Raw genomic sequence first — 13,178 nt, forward strand, 5'->3', positions numbered from 1 at the left:
TTTCCTTTATTTAGAATCATAAAATCGTTTTGAATCATTTTTGTAAAAATATAAAGAGAAAATATGGATGAAGCAATAATCCATCATCATTCAGCTAACAGACATTGTATATTCATGGAACATTATACTTATTCTGAAATGTAAAACATGGAACAGAACACGGAATTAGTTAAAACCAAATGTTATTATATTCCAAATTTTAATATATATGCCTAATTATTTACATATTCATTTATTTTTATATGATAGTCATTATAAATATGCCTGACAATATTTGGCACTTAAAGTATTGTTGCATTAAATGTCATTTTACTAAATTTTTCCTTTCACATGTCATTCTTCAAATAACAATTCAAAATGTACGTTTTTACATATATGCCAAAGTTCAAATAAGTAATGTGACAGGACTAATAGAATAATGCTGCAGCTAAGGGAGAGTTATATAGCAGTCATGTTCAACAAAGGCTTTGACTGTGGGGTCACACGTTCATTATAGTCAGAGGGGTCACTGCATTCAGGAGCCCCAGTTCTGTTGAGCTCAGACATCAGGGCTTGAAAAACTAACATCTGTCTCTATTCAAACGGTCCACGTGCCCCTTAGTGGAGCTCACAGTGCGTGACAGATGTCATGCCATCCATGCAGCCCAATGATGGGGTTAAATCCGTTAGGAAGTAAACAGATGGTTCAGGATTTTTTTGTTCAGTGTCCAAAAAGCTGATGCTGGGTTTAGAACATTTTATGATGTAACTTTTTTCAGAAATGAAAAAGTAGCAAAGAAAGAAAGAGAAAGAAAGAATTCAGACATATTAAATAGAGAAATGGTTTCTATTTATTTTAATATTTGCTTACATCTTAATAATTGTAATATTCAATATTTTATGATGGCTTTTTTATTTTAAATTATAAATATTTGTTTATTATATGTATGTCTGGCACAGCAGTAAAACTATATAAATCTACACATAAAATTGCAAACTGAAGCAAGGATTTGGGTTTGCTAAGATTAACTTCAACTCTTAAATTAAAAAATATAAATGTATAGTAAACCCCACACCACACTAAGGCCCACCCCATAGCCCTTTGCACCTTCACGTGAGGGGGTAGGGGTATCTAAATTCTAATTTGAGATGTAGTGGTAAAGGGAAGGGGAAGATTTTTCAGGACCACACCACAAACAAAAAGGGTATGTGAAATTTCCCTGACTATACCACCTACAGCAGAAACATGGCTGAAAACCAAACAAACCCACAATAAAGAACATTAATAAGCATTTTTACTACAATCAAGCATCTGATTTATACATTGATTACAGTCACCGAAAAAAAATGCAAAATTTTGCTAATGATAGTAGTGCCTTTAATAACAAAATATTCAACAACATATTGATTCATTAATTTTCCTTCGGCTTAGTTTCTATTTCAGAAACCACCACAGTGGAATGAATCTCCAACTAGCATATGTTTTACACAGAGGATGCCCTTCCAGACACAACCCATTGCTGAGAAACAACCATACACTCCTTCACAACATACTCTAATATCAGTTTACATTTCACTTTGCTATTAATTGTAAAAATGCAGTGTGATTTTCGTTTTGTAAAAGGAGTTTGACAGGGGTCGATCCTCCATACAGAGATCAGATAATTCAGGAGAACTGAAGAACATCTCCAAGACACTTCAAGAAAACTGCCTGCAAAGCTTCAGTACTGGAAACTGGAAAATTATAGATTTTTGTAAGTTGATATAAAAGTAAAGTTTGTATAAACTAAATTAAATCAACATTTGGTTGGCATTATCAACCATCTTTCTTATTATCAGTTGTATCTTCCACAAAATAATAATGCACCACATTACCAAACTGAACACACAAACATTGTTTAAAGGGTTTACATTCTGATACATTGATTATATTATCAAATTATATAACAAATTATATAATTGTTATTATTATTATTATTTTATTTATTATTATTACACAAATCTATATTATTATTATTATTATTATTATTATTATTATTATTATTATTATTATTATTATTATTATTATTATTATTATTATTATTATAATGATGCACCACATTACCAAACTGAACACACAAACATTGTTTAAAGGGTTTACATTCTGATACATTGATTATATTATCAAATTATATAACAAATTATATAATTGTTATTATTATTATTATTATTATTATTATTATTATTATTATTATTATTATTATTATTATTATTATTATTATACAAATCTATATTATTATTATTATTATAATGATGCACCACATTACCAAGCTGAACACACAAACATTGTTTAAAGGGTTTACATTCTGATACATTGATTATATTATCAAATTATATAACAAATTATATAATTGTTATTATTATTATTATTTTGTTTATTATTATTACACAAATCTATATTATTATTATTATTATAATGATGCACCACATTACCAAACTGAACACACAAACTTTGTGTTTAAAGGGTTTGCATTTATTAACTGATACATTGATTATATTATCAAATTATATAACATATATAATAATAATAATAATTATTATTATTATTATTATACAGCTTACTACCTGCATATTGTTATTTCATTATATTATTACTCACTACACACACATTTTTGTTATTGTCTATATTCTGCTGCATAAAATATATCTGCCCATGTTTTCATGTGTTGAAATGCAAATAATCTAAACAAAAGGGGTGTGAAATTTCCCTGACTCTACCACGTACAGCAGAAATATGGCTGAAAACCAATTAAGAAGACCCACATAAAAGAACATAAATAAGAATTTTTACTACAATCAAGCATCTGATTTAGATTCATAATGGTCACCAAAAAAAATGCTACATTTTGCTATTGATAGTAGTGCCTTTAATGACAAAATATTCCACAACATATACATTCATTCATTTTCCTATTAGAGGTTCTAAACCGGAATTCATATTTGACACAGGCATAACATACAATACAGCCTACATACACTTACATATCTTTAAAACACATAAAACATTGTCTTATTACTCCAAATTTATACCTAAATGTATATATCTCTGTATTTCCACACATATGCACACGCTAACCTGCAAAACAGTCACTGCCAGTGAAATAAATGACCTTTTATATGTTCCTTTTAGCCAATGGTGTACGCAATGGTGTGTTAGTATTATTCATACTCAAATTAGATATGATTATGCTATGCTATGACACACATAATATTTCATATTCTATTTGCTATTATTAATCATTCTTTTTTAGATATAATGTATTATTTTATTTTACACTATTGTATAGCATTTGTACTATTATAATAATGTGTGATTCATTACTTTTTTAAACTGTTTTTGTTAACTGTCATAAAACTGTAAGAAAAAAGATGACTCCAGCACTATTTTTGATACATTTATTGATAATACTCCTTATACCATAAAATATACATTACAAGTTTGAGCTTTCCTTCTTCTAGGTAACTGAAGTTTTTTTTCACACCATAAAATTATAATCATTCATTCATTCATTTTCTTTTCGCCTTAGTCCCTTTATTAATTTGGGGTCACCACAGCGGAATGAACTGCCAACTTATCCAGCATATGTTTTATGCCCTTCTAGCTCCACCCAATCACTGGGAAAAAATTATAATCAGTTAATAAATATAAGCGTTATTGTATTTTACATCCGAGAAAACAGCAGCTCTTCCCTTCAGTTACGTCTGTTTATAGGGTACTGATGACTTAAGATGGCGGCCGCGTTGACGTGTCGGAGCATCGGACCAAAGCGGACCGTTGCTATCTATATGATTTAGTCTATATTTTGAGACACAAAGTTGTGACCACATGGTTCTCCGGTGGCTTTTATTTTTTAGAGATTACATACAGCTAAGATATAGATTATTTACTATACGTTTAAAAAATAAGACGTATATGCATGCGAAATAAAAAAAAATAAACACACAAAAGAAACTGTGAGAATCAAAGTGGCTACTATTTATATATACTCAAAAGATAGCGTTACAAGGACTAAAATCAATAACAGAATTATTATTATTATTATTATTATTATTATTATTATTATTATTATTATTATTATTATTATTATTATTATTATTATTATTATTATATTCTACAGTGGTTCACGGAAATGGCGCACTGCACCTTTAAGATAATTGCATATGGCGGCGCGGTGGCGTTGCTGTGGTTACCATAGTCAGTGGCGTTCTAAAAAAGAATGTGTTCGAAAAACGGTCGATGACGTTGAGAAACTAGAGTGACCTGCTTTAAGTGATTGACCATCGCTGGTATTAGCGGTATGTTAAGGTCTTTCTAAAAGTACAATTTTATGATTTTATGTTATTATATTTGGTTGTTTCGACGCGCTTTTGGTGAAGGACACGAAAGAGTTTAGTATTTCTCTCCGTCATAACGTTTTTCCACGTCTTTATTCGGTTAACGTTAGTCTGTAGATTGTACTGAATGTTGGTTGGAATTGGAGATTGATATAACTCACTGTCGACTTGGCAATTTTAGGATTTTGAATATATATATATATATATATATATATATATATATATATATATATATATATATATATATATATATATATATATATAGCCTATTTATAATCGTAGAATGCCATTTGTTATGTTGTCAGGTTGATACAGTATTTTTGTTTGTTTGCTTCATTTGTGCATCTTGTTCAACATTTGCAGGTTGTTTTTTGTTATATCGTCAGATAAATTGATCTATTATAATGTGTTCGTATGCTGTCAACTTCCAATATAGTCATAATTCCATATTACTGTTGTATTTTATGTTGTAGACCTGTTCAACATCTGTACCTTTTTATTGTTATTTGTTTTATTTACAGTTTTACAAATTATTGTAACACATTTATCTATTCGAAGTTTGTAGATTGTCATCTTGAAGAGTATTTATTTATAGCTGCAAAACATTATTTGTTAGTGTTAGAACAGAAGTAGACTGGAGACAATGGTAGATGAAACTTCCAAAGAATGGTATTAAGTTTAATTAATGACTTGATATCTTTTTATTGTATTTTGCAGATTGGAATGGACCACATGGAGAAAAAAAAGGAATTACACCTCAGCAAAGGCTGGAAATTGATGGTCAGGCATTTCTTTTAAAAACCAGTTGGACGGATGCATGAATTGACGTCCTTCTAAGATGAAGTAATGGAGTTTGGTATAGATCAGTGGTTCTCAAACTTTTTCACCTCAGAAAGATTTTATTTACTTTTATCTACTACCTAATGACTAGCATTGAAATAAAGTTGCGTAGAAGGCCTAATTGATCAGCTACAGCTCTGCACAGTCCAAGAACAAGGCAGATTTATTCATAAAATAATGTCAGACACTTTAAACATTAAAAATAGTTTGAACATTAACACTGCGCTTATGTTTAAAATTTAAAACTGGTACTGTTCTTAAAAAGTAAAATTAATAAGTAAATAAAATGCTGTACTTAAAGATAAAGCTGGAAATGTAGCTTGGACATTATACATTTATGTCATCATATTCATATCATATATAAACCATTTTTGATACATTTTGAAATATATGTTGCATGTACATATGACATACTTGTATGGGGGAGACCCGGGATAGTTGTACTTCTATTATATTTCTCGATATATCTTTGAGATCTTGAGTTACAAGTCTCTGCTATTAAATGGCATATACATTTTGTTTTTTTGCAGGACAAACAGAAAATGTGAAGACTTTTTATTTTCAAACTGGAGGAGTAAAATGTTACAATTCACTCCACAGTTTGGGTTAGTTGTAACACACCCTGTACTGAGATGTAAATTATGATTTCCACCGGGGTGTAACATTTTAAATTAAGATTTATGACCAAAAAAGGGATTTGAAAGCTATTTATTCAACATTGAGCTTTCAGTATAATTTGTGTCTCTGTGTTACAAAGCTGAATAAAATGTGCAAATTTGCATCAGCTTCAACAATTAACTTATTTCTCTTTCAAAAGCTATAGTAATACTGAAATTAAATCATATAAATACAGCTTTAAATCTGCTTGGAGTTGGTGGAAACATTTCACTGATGTTACTAGCAAGAGATTTGTTGTTACAAATGACCCAGCGTCTTATAGCCATGAATGTGTTCTCCTTACAGCTAAAAGCTTAAACATTATCACCAAAAATGGGGATTAAATATATATACACAAAGATGCACAAATTACATGGGATTAACTACAAATCAGGCATCTCATGCTATCTCAAAAATAAAAGTAATAGAATACTACTTTCTTAGCTGAAATGTAGTTTTTCCCAGTGTAATATCTGCTGTGTCTGTCACAGGACTCTTTTTCATATGTAGTATGAGGACTTATATGAGCATGTGGTAAGTGAATCAACTGATTTGTAACTAGTTCTTGGTTGTAGAGAGGTTCTAGACTATCCCCTGTCTCCTCCTTGAAATCTAAACATTAACTTGTATTTTAAATATATGATTCACAATTACATATTAAAATAAATTACAGATTAGATCTGCTTATAGCGCGTCATTTACAGTATGTGTGTCAGAAAGTCTGATTGTGATTATAAATACACTGTTTGACCAATTCATACATGATTTATCAATTCATACGTGCAGCATTTCCATAATTTGGTGGAATTGAGATCATATCTTAAGTAAACCATGGCGTTTGCGTAAACCGTGCACCCGACCACCATTTTCAGGCCGACTCGGGTAAGGTTTGCAGGTGCTCCGTGTGTGCACACAGAGACTAACTTTAATTTTTGTGTGTCTCCAAGCTTCAAACATGACAAATTTGCTTGAGTTTATGTTCTGCGGCCCGCACCATTTGAATAACATCCAGATTCATTTAAATCTGAGGTAACAAACTAAATCGAAAGCCACAGCGCTCGGCTATTTGCAAAACAAATGACTCTAGGCGATATATCGAAAACACAGATTATTTTACACAACCATGAACACGCATGTTAACACGTTTGTGATAATTATTTTACCAATAATGCAGCTTAGAAAAATTGCCAGCAGGACTGGTCTGCAAAAACACTTCTCTAGCACATATCTGCTCCAGAGCTCCACAATGTTTTATATTCTTAGCAACGTATGATGTGATGCACTAAACATGCTAATCACAATGATGTGATCGTACATGTCAAAGGGCAAAAGAGTGTTCAGATATTTTTAATTATTATTCAGTGATTCCTCTGCAGACCACTAAAAGGAAGCCCGCGTACCACACTTTGAGAACCACTGGTATAGATAGTTAGATAGGCCTTGTCTGTGTCAGGTTTTTTTATCTTTCAGCTAATGGAGAGCAGGCAGAAGAGGGAGACTCACAAGAGAATCGGTGGGCATTTATCTAAAAAAATGCTGAGGAACCGCAGATAGGGTTTTGTTGGGGTTGTCTTTGTTTTTGTGCAGGTTGGAGTGAAGGAGATCCACAAGGGGAACAGTGGAGATATACTTGAAGACCTGGAGCTCAGGAAGCAGGTAGAACTGCTTGAACAATGGAGTTAGTTTCCAAAGAAATGTATTAAGATTAATTATAGACTTGATATCTTTCTCTTTTACAGATTGGCACGGAGCATGTGGAGGAACCGGGAAACACATCTCAGTATTAACAAGTGCATCGTAATTATTAGGTACTGCCTTAAATTTATAAGTTGAATCAAATTAACTTTATAAAACATTGAAATTTATACAATTACATTTTTAGAGTGTCACAGAAGGGACAGGATTCAGATGAGTGGTTTATTTACAGGATGGCAGGTGAGTATAAGCAGGTGAGTATATTGATTCAGATTATAAGTCCATGAACATACAGTAAACTGGATATTTGACTGTGCAGGCTTGGAGACTGGAGATGGATCCCACAGATGGCAAACAGGACAATTACCAGACGAGGAACCAGGAGACACCACACTAGGAGAGACATGGAAGACACAGGAGACACAAGTAAACTAATATCTAAGAATACACTGACTAGGTTTACATGAATTCCAATAATTCGATTTTTAATGCTATTAAGACAATACTCTAATTAAGAGTTAACTGTGTAAACAGCGATTTTTGATTAATGTAATCAGATTAAGGTCAAAATCGAACTAAAGAGAAATAAAATTAAGACGTGTGGAGTATGCCGATTTTAGTCGCATTACTGAAGTTCAGTACAGGCATGTAAAGACCTTAATCGAATTATTACCGTCATGTAGGATCATCATGCAGGGTAGTCCACAAACACACAAACGGCTGTTTGACACTCTTTGCACCTACCCAGTCAGCGCAGACTACAGACACCTGCATAGTGAAATGCGTTTTTTTCTTCCATTTAGCTTGCGGTATGAACTTCCATTAAAAAAAATCTTCCAGCAGTTTATAGCTGCATCCAATATCTTGTTTTTTACGGAGGGTGTGCATGAAATGTTCATGAATGAAAGTGAAAGTGCCAAACTGCAGTTAAAGTAAACAAACTAAAAATGAAACACCCGAAATTGCATGAAACTCCGGAGGAAATGCGGATAGCGCGGTGACACAATGACTTTAATCAAATTATGTGCTATAGCATGTAAAACGGGATCATGAAAGTAACACTCAAAAAGCAACTCATGTAAACACCATAGTCTTATTATTCTCTCAATTAGAAAAAAGCAAATAATTCGATTACTGATGTCCATGGAACCGTAGCCACTGACAGCGTATAGGGAGTTCAGTACTTTCTTTACTAAGAAAGAGGAGCATTTTTTTACTAAAAAAGCGAGCGATTGCTCCATGTTTTAAATTTCTGTCCAGAGAGGTCATTTTTTGATCCTCGATTGGTCTCACGCTGTCAAGTGATGCGATTTCGCAGGTCAGAGTTCACCAAGCTTAAACTTTGCACCGCAGCAACATGCGAAACTTGACGCATGACCTTGCGTTTCCGGTCTGACGCATTCGCATGCGTATAAATGGAAGTCTATAGGAAGAAAAGTCAAGTGTGACCGCAGCTTAAGTGATGGTGGGGTGTTTCCTTCAGATAGACAGAGATAGATACTATATTTTTTTGTTTGTATGCTTCATTTGTGTGTTGCAATCTAATTTAACATTTGTTACATCATCAGATAAACTGATCTGTTGTTAGTGTTAGACAGAACCAGACTGGAGACAGTAGTAGATGAAACTTCCAAAGAATGGTATTAAGTTTAATTAATGACTTGACATCTTTCTATTGTATTTTGTAGATTGGAATGGACCACGTGGAGAAAAAAGGAATCACACACCTGGAGTGGAGCAGAAGAAGGAAACTCACAAGGGGAACGGTGGAGATATATTTAAAGACCTGGAGCTCAGGAAGCAGGTAGAATGTTTTGAACCGACTGAACAATGGAGTTAGTTTCCAAAGAAATGTATTAATATCAATTAAAATATTGACATCTTTCCATTGTATTTTGCAGTTTGGAATGGACCACATGGAGAAAAAAAGGAATCAAACACCTCAGCAACGACTGGATGGTCAGACATTTATTTAAAAAAAAATCTGATGAATGGGAATCGATGGATGTCCTTCCAAGATGAAGGAGTGGTGGTTGGTACAGGTAGTAATTAAGCCTTGCCTGTGTCTGGTTTTTCTTTTTCAGTTAATGGAGAGAGAGCAGGCAGAAGAGGAAGACTCACAAGAGCATCGATGGACATTTTTCTAAAAAATGCTGGACAACAGCAGGTAGGGCTCTGTCAGTGCTGTCTATAGGTGCGTCCCAAATCGCATGCTTATACAATATTCTATGACATTTTGTAGAGTAAATAGTGTAAGTAGTGCATTCACACTGAAATATTCTTGTATTCTAAAAAAATTAAGTGCACTTTAAATTCCCAGATGATGCCTTTACGATGCCCTTATTTAACCGTTAAAATGAAGTGTGGACTGTGGACACTTCACGCACTCATCAGCCACAGTTTTGATCACGTAGCGGAAGGGGTAGTGCGATCAGTCACTTAAGTTTGATTAATTTGTTTTGTATTATGAAAGCAAAATTCTCCTACAAGAGTGATTATTCTGCTTCCTGATGGTGAATGCGGTTATACTCATGGCAGGTATTGTTTGATAGTTTGGTCATCTGTTTCACTAATTTGGCAACCGTCAAACATAATCTGGAAAACGAATTGACTTTGCGGTTAGTAAATAACTGTAAGTGTTTTATTTGGGACGACACTACATTTATATACTATGATGTTGAGTGTGTGTAATGCATAGTGTTTGTCTTTGGAACTCAGGAAGCAGGTAGAATGGCTTGAACCGACTGAACATTGGAGTTAGTTTCCAAAGAAATGTATTAAGATTATTTAAAGACTTGACATCTTTCTATAGTATTTTGCAGATCGCACTGGACCAAATGGAGAAGAAAGGAATCACACACCTCAGCAATGACTGGATGGTCAGACAAAAACAAAAATCAGATGAATGGGGGAATCGATGGCATCTTTCCAAGATGAAGGAGTGGTGGTTGGCATAGGTAGTAATGAGGCCTTGTCTGTGTCAGGTTTTTCTTTTTCAGGTAATGGAGAGAGAGAGCAGACAGAAGAGGAAGACTCACAAGAGCATCGGTGGACATTTCTCTAAAAAATGCTGGAGAACAGCAGGTAGGGCTCTGTCAGTGCTGTCTATAGGTGCGTGCCAAATCGCATACTTGTACACTACTCTATGACATTTTGTAGAATAAATAGTGTAAGTAGTGCGTTCACACTGAAATATTCTTTTAATTCTAAAAAGATTAAATTCCCAGATGATGCCCTTATTTAACCTTTAAAATGAAGTGTGGACTGTTGGACACTTAACACACTCAACAGCCGCAGTTTTGATCACGTAGCTGAAGGGGTAGAGCTATCAGGCACTTAAGTTTGATTACTTTATTTTGGATTATGAAAGCAAAATTCTCCTACGAGAGTGATTCTGCTGCTTCCTGATGTTAAATGCGGACGCATGGAGAAAAGGGAATCACACACCTCAGCAACGACTGGATGGTCAGGAATTTATTTTTAAAAAATCAGATGAACAGGTGAATCGATGGATGTCCTTCCAAGCTGGAGGAGTGGTGGTTGGTATAGGTAGTAATTATGCCTTGTCTGTGTCTGGTTTTTCTTTTTCAGGTAATGAAGAGAGAGCAGGCAGAAGGGGAAGACTCACAAGAGCATCGGTGGACATTTCTCTAAAAAATGCTGGAGAACAGCAGGTAGGGCTCTGTCAGTGCTGTCTAAATCGCATACTTATACACTATTCTATGCCGTTTTGTAGTATAAATATTGTAAGTAGTGCGTTCACACTGAAATATTCTTTTAATTCTAAAAAGATTAAATTCCCAGATGATGCCCTTATTTAACTGTTAAAAAAGGTGTGGACTGTTTGATTACTTTATTTTGTATTATGAAAGCAAAATTCTCCAACAAGAGCGATTATTCTGCTTCCTGATGGTGAATGCGGTTATACTTATGGCAGGTATTATTTGATAGTTTGGTCATCTGTTTCACTGTTTCAGTGATAACACCACGCAGCCAAAACACCCACTGTTGATAGAGACACTATCGCTGGCCCTCTGCTCAACACAGACAGACTGTGACGCATCAGAACAGCATCATGTCTCGTCACTAAAAACTGATCCTCAGGAAAACACCCAGGAAAACATATTTCAGCACCCAGAATCTCCAGAGCCACAGCCTCTGTCGCCAGACACGTTCCCATTATCACCTTGCTCGCCTCTCTTGGGTTTCTCAAAAAAGATGGAGGAACTGGTGCATGCTGGAACTAAACTTTCACACTCCATCGCCGCAAGCCCCCAGTTACCAACCAAAAAGCGGCCTGCTCCACAACCACCTCTGAGCCCACCTGGAAGAGCCCTCCGACATTTGCCCCACCGCCAGGGCCCAAACAACAACGCACCATCTTCAGCTGGTGAACAAAACTGCTCTCCATGATGTGTCTCGGGTGCCTGCTTAGATAACAGTGTCTTTATCAGATGTTTACAGAACAAGCAGGAACCCAGTGTGCCTGTAGCTTTCTCTACACATATATGTGTTGTACTACGTGACAGAAAACCGAAGACTTTTTCAGGCCGTATAGCAAATCACTCAAATCTTGTGTCTATTAAATATAAATCTGAGACTACTGTAGCAGAAACAGCTAAAACTGTTAAGTTAGCACTTTTAAACATCCGATCACTCAACAATAAGTCACTTTTAGTCAATGATTTTATCAGCTCAAATTGCCTTGATTTTATGCTTTTAAATGAAACTTGGCTAGATGACAGCTGTAGTGCAGCAGTTCTGAATGAAACAGCTCCTTTAAACTTTGACTTTTTGAGTGTTTGCAGAGCCAATAGGAGAGGTGGAGGCATTGCTGCCCTGTTTAAAGATGTCTATGAGTGTAAACAAGTGTCATTTGGTGACTTTTTGTCTTTTGAATATCTGAGTATAGCACTAAAAGGTGCTCCACGTATCTTACTGATCATTATCTACAGACCTCCAAAATATTCTCCAGCTTTTATTGATGATTTTACAGAGCTGTTATCAATAGTAACCTCTGAATTTGACTATTTTACCATTGCTGGGGATTTTAATATTCACATTGATAATCCAGAAATCAATGCTGTAAAAGAACTGATGACTGTTTTGAACACTTTTGATCTGACTCAGCATGTTCAAGGACCCACACACAATCGTGGACACACTCTTGATCTACTTATAACTAAGGGTTTACACATTTCATCAACTGTTGTTAAGGATGTTGCACTATCTGATCATTTCTGTATTTTCTTTGATATATTGATCACTCCAGCTATTAAAGACAGATCTGTCTCTGTCAGAAAGAGATGCATAAATGAGAACACTAATGAGCAGTTTATGAAGGCCATATCGCTAGCACCAAGTATATCTGCAGACTCTGTTGATTCTCTCCTTGATTTGTTTAATTCTAAAGTTAAGAATGTCATAGATGACATTGCTCCTGTTAAAGCCAAGAATATAACTAGCAGCCAAAGGGGATCTTGGACGAAGTCCCCAAAATTAAAAATGACGAAAAGACAGTGCAGAAAAGCTGAGCGTATGTGGAGAAAGACGAAACTAGTAGTCCATTATAATATCTATAAAGACAGTCTTCGTGCTTTTAATATGGAACTAAAAACTGCTAGGCAGACTTT

The sequence above is a fragment of the Danio aesculapii genome, chromosome 19 (assembly GCF_903798145.1).
Source record: "Danio aesculapii chromosome 19, fDanAes4.1, whole genome shotgun sequence".
NCBI classification, from domain to species: Eukaryota; Metazoa; Chordata; class Actinopteri; order Cypriniformes; family Danionidae; genus Danio; species Danio aesculapii.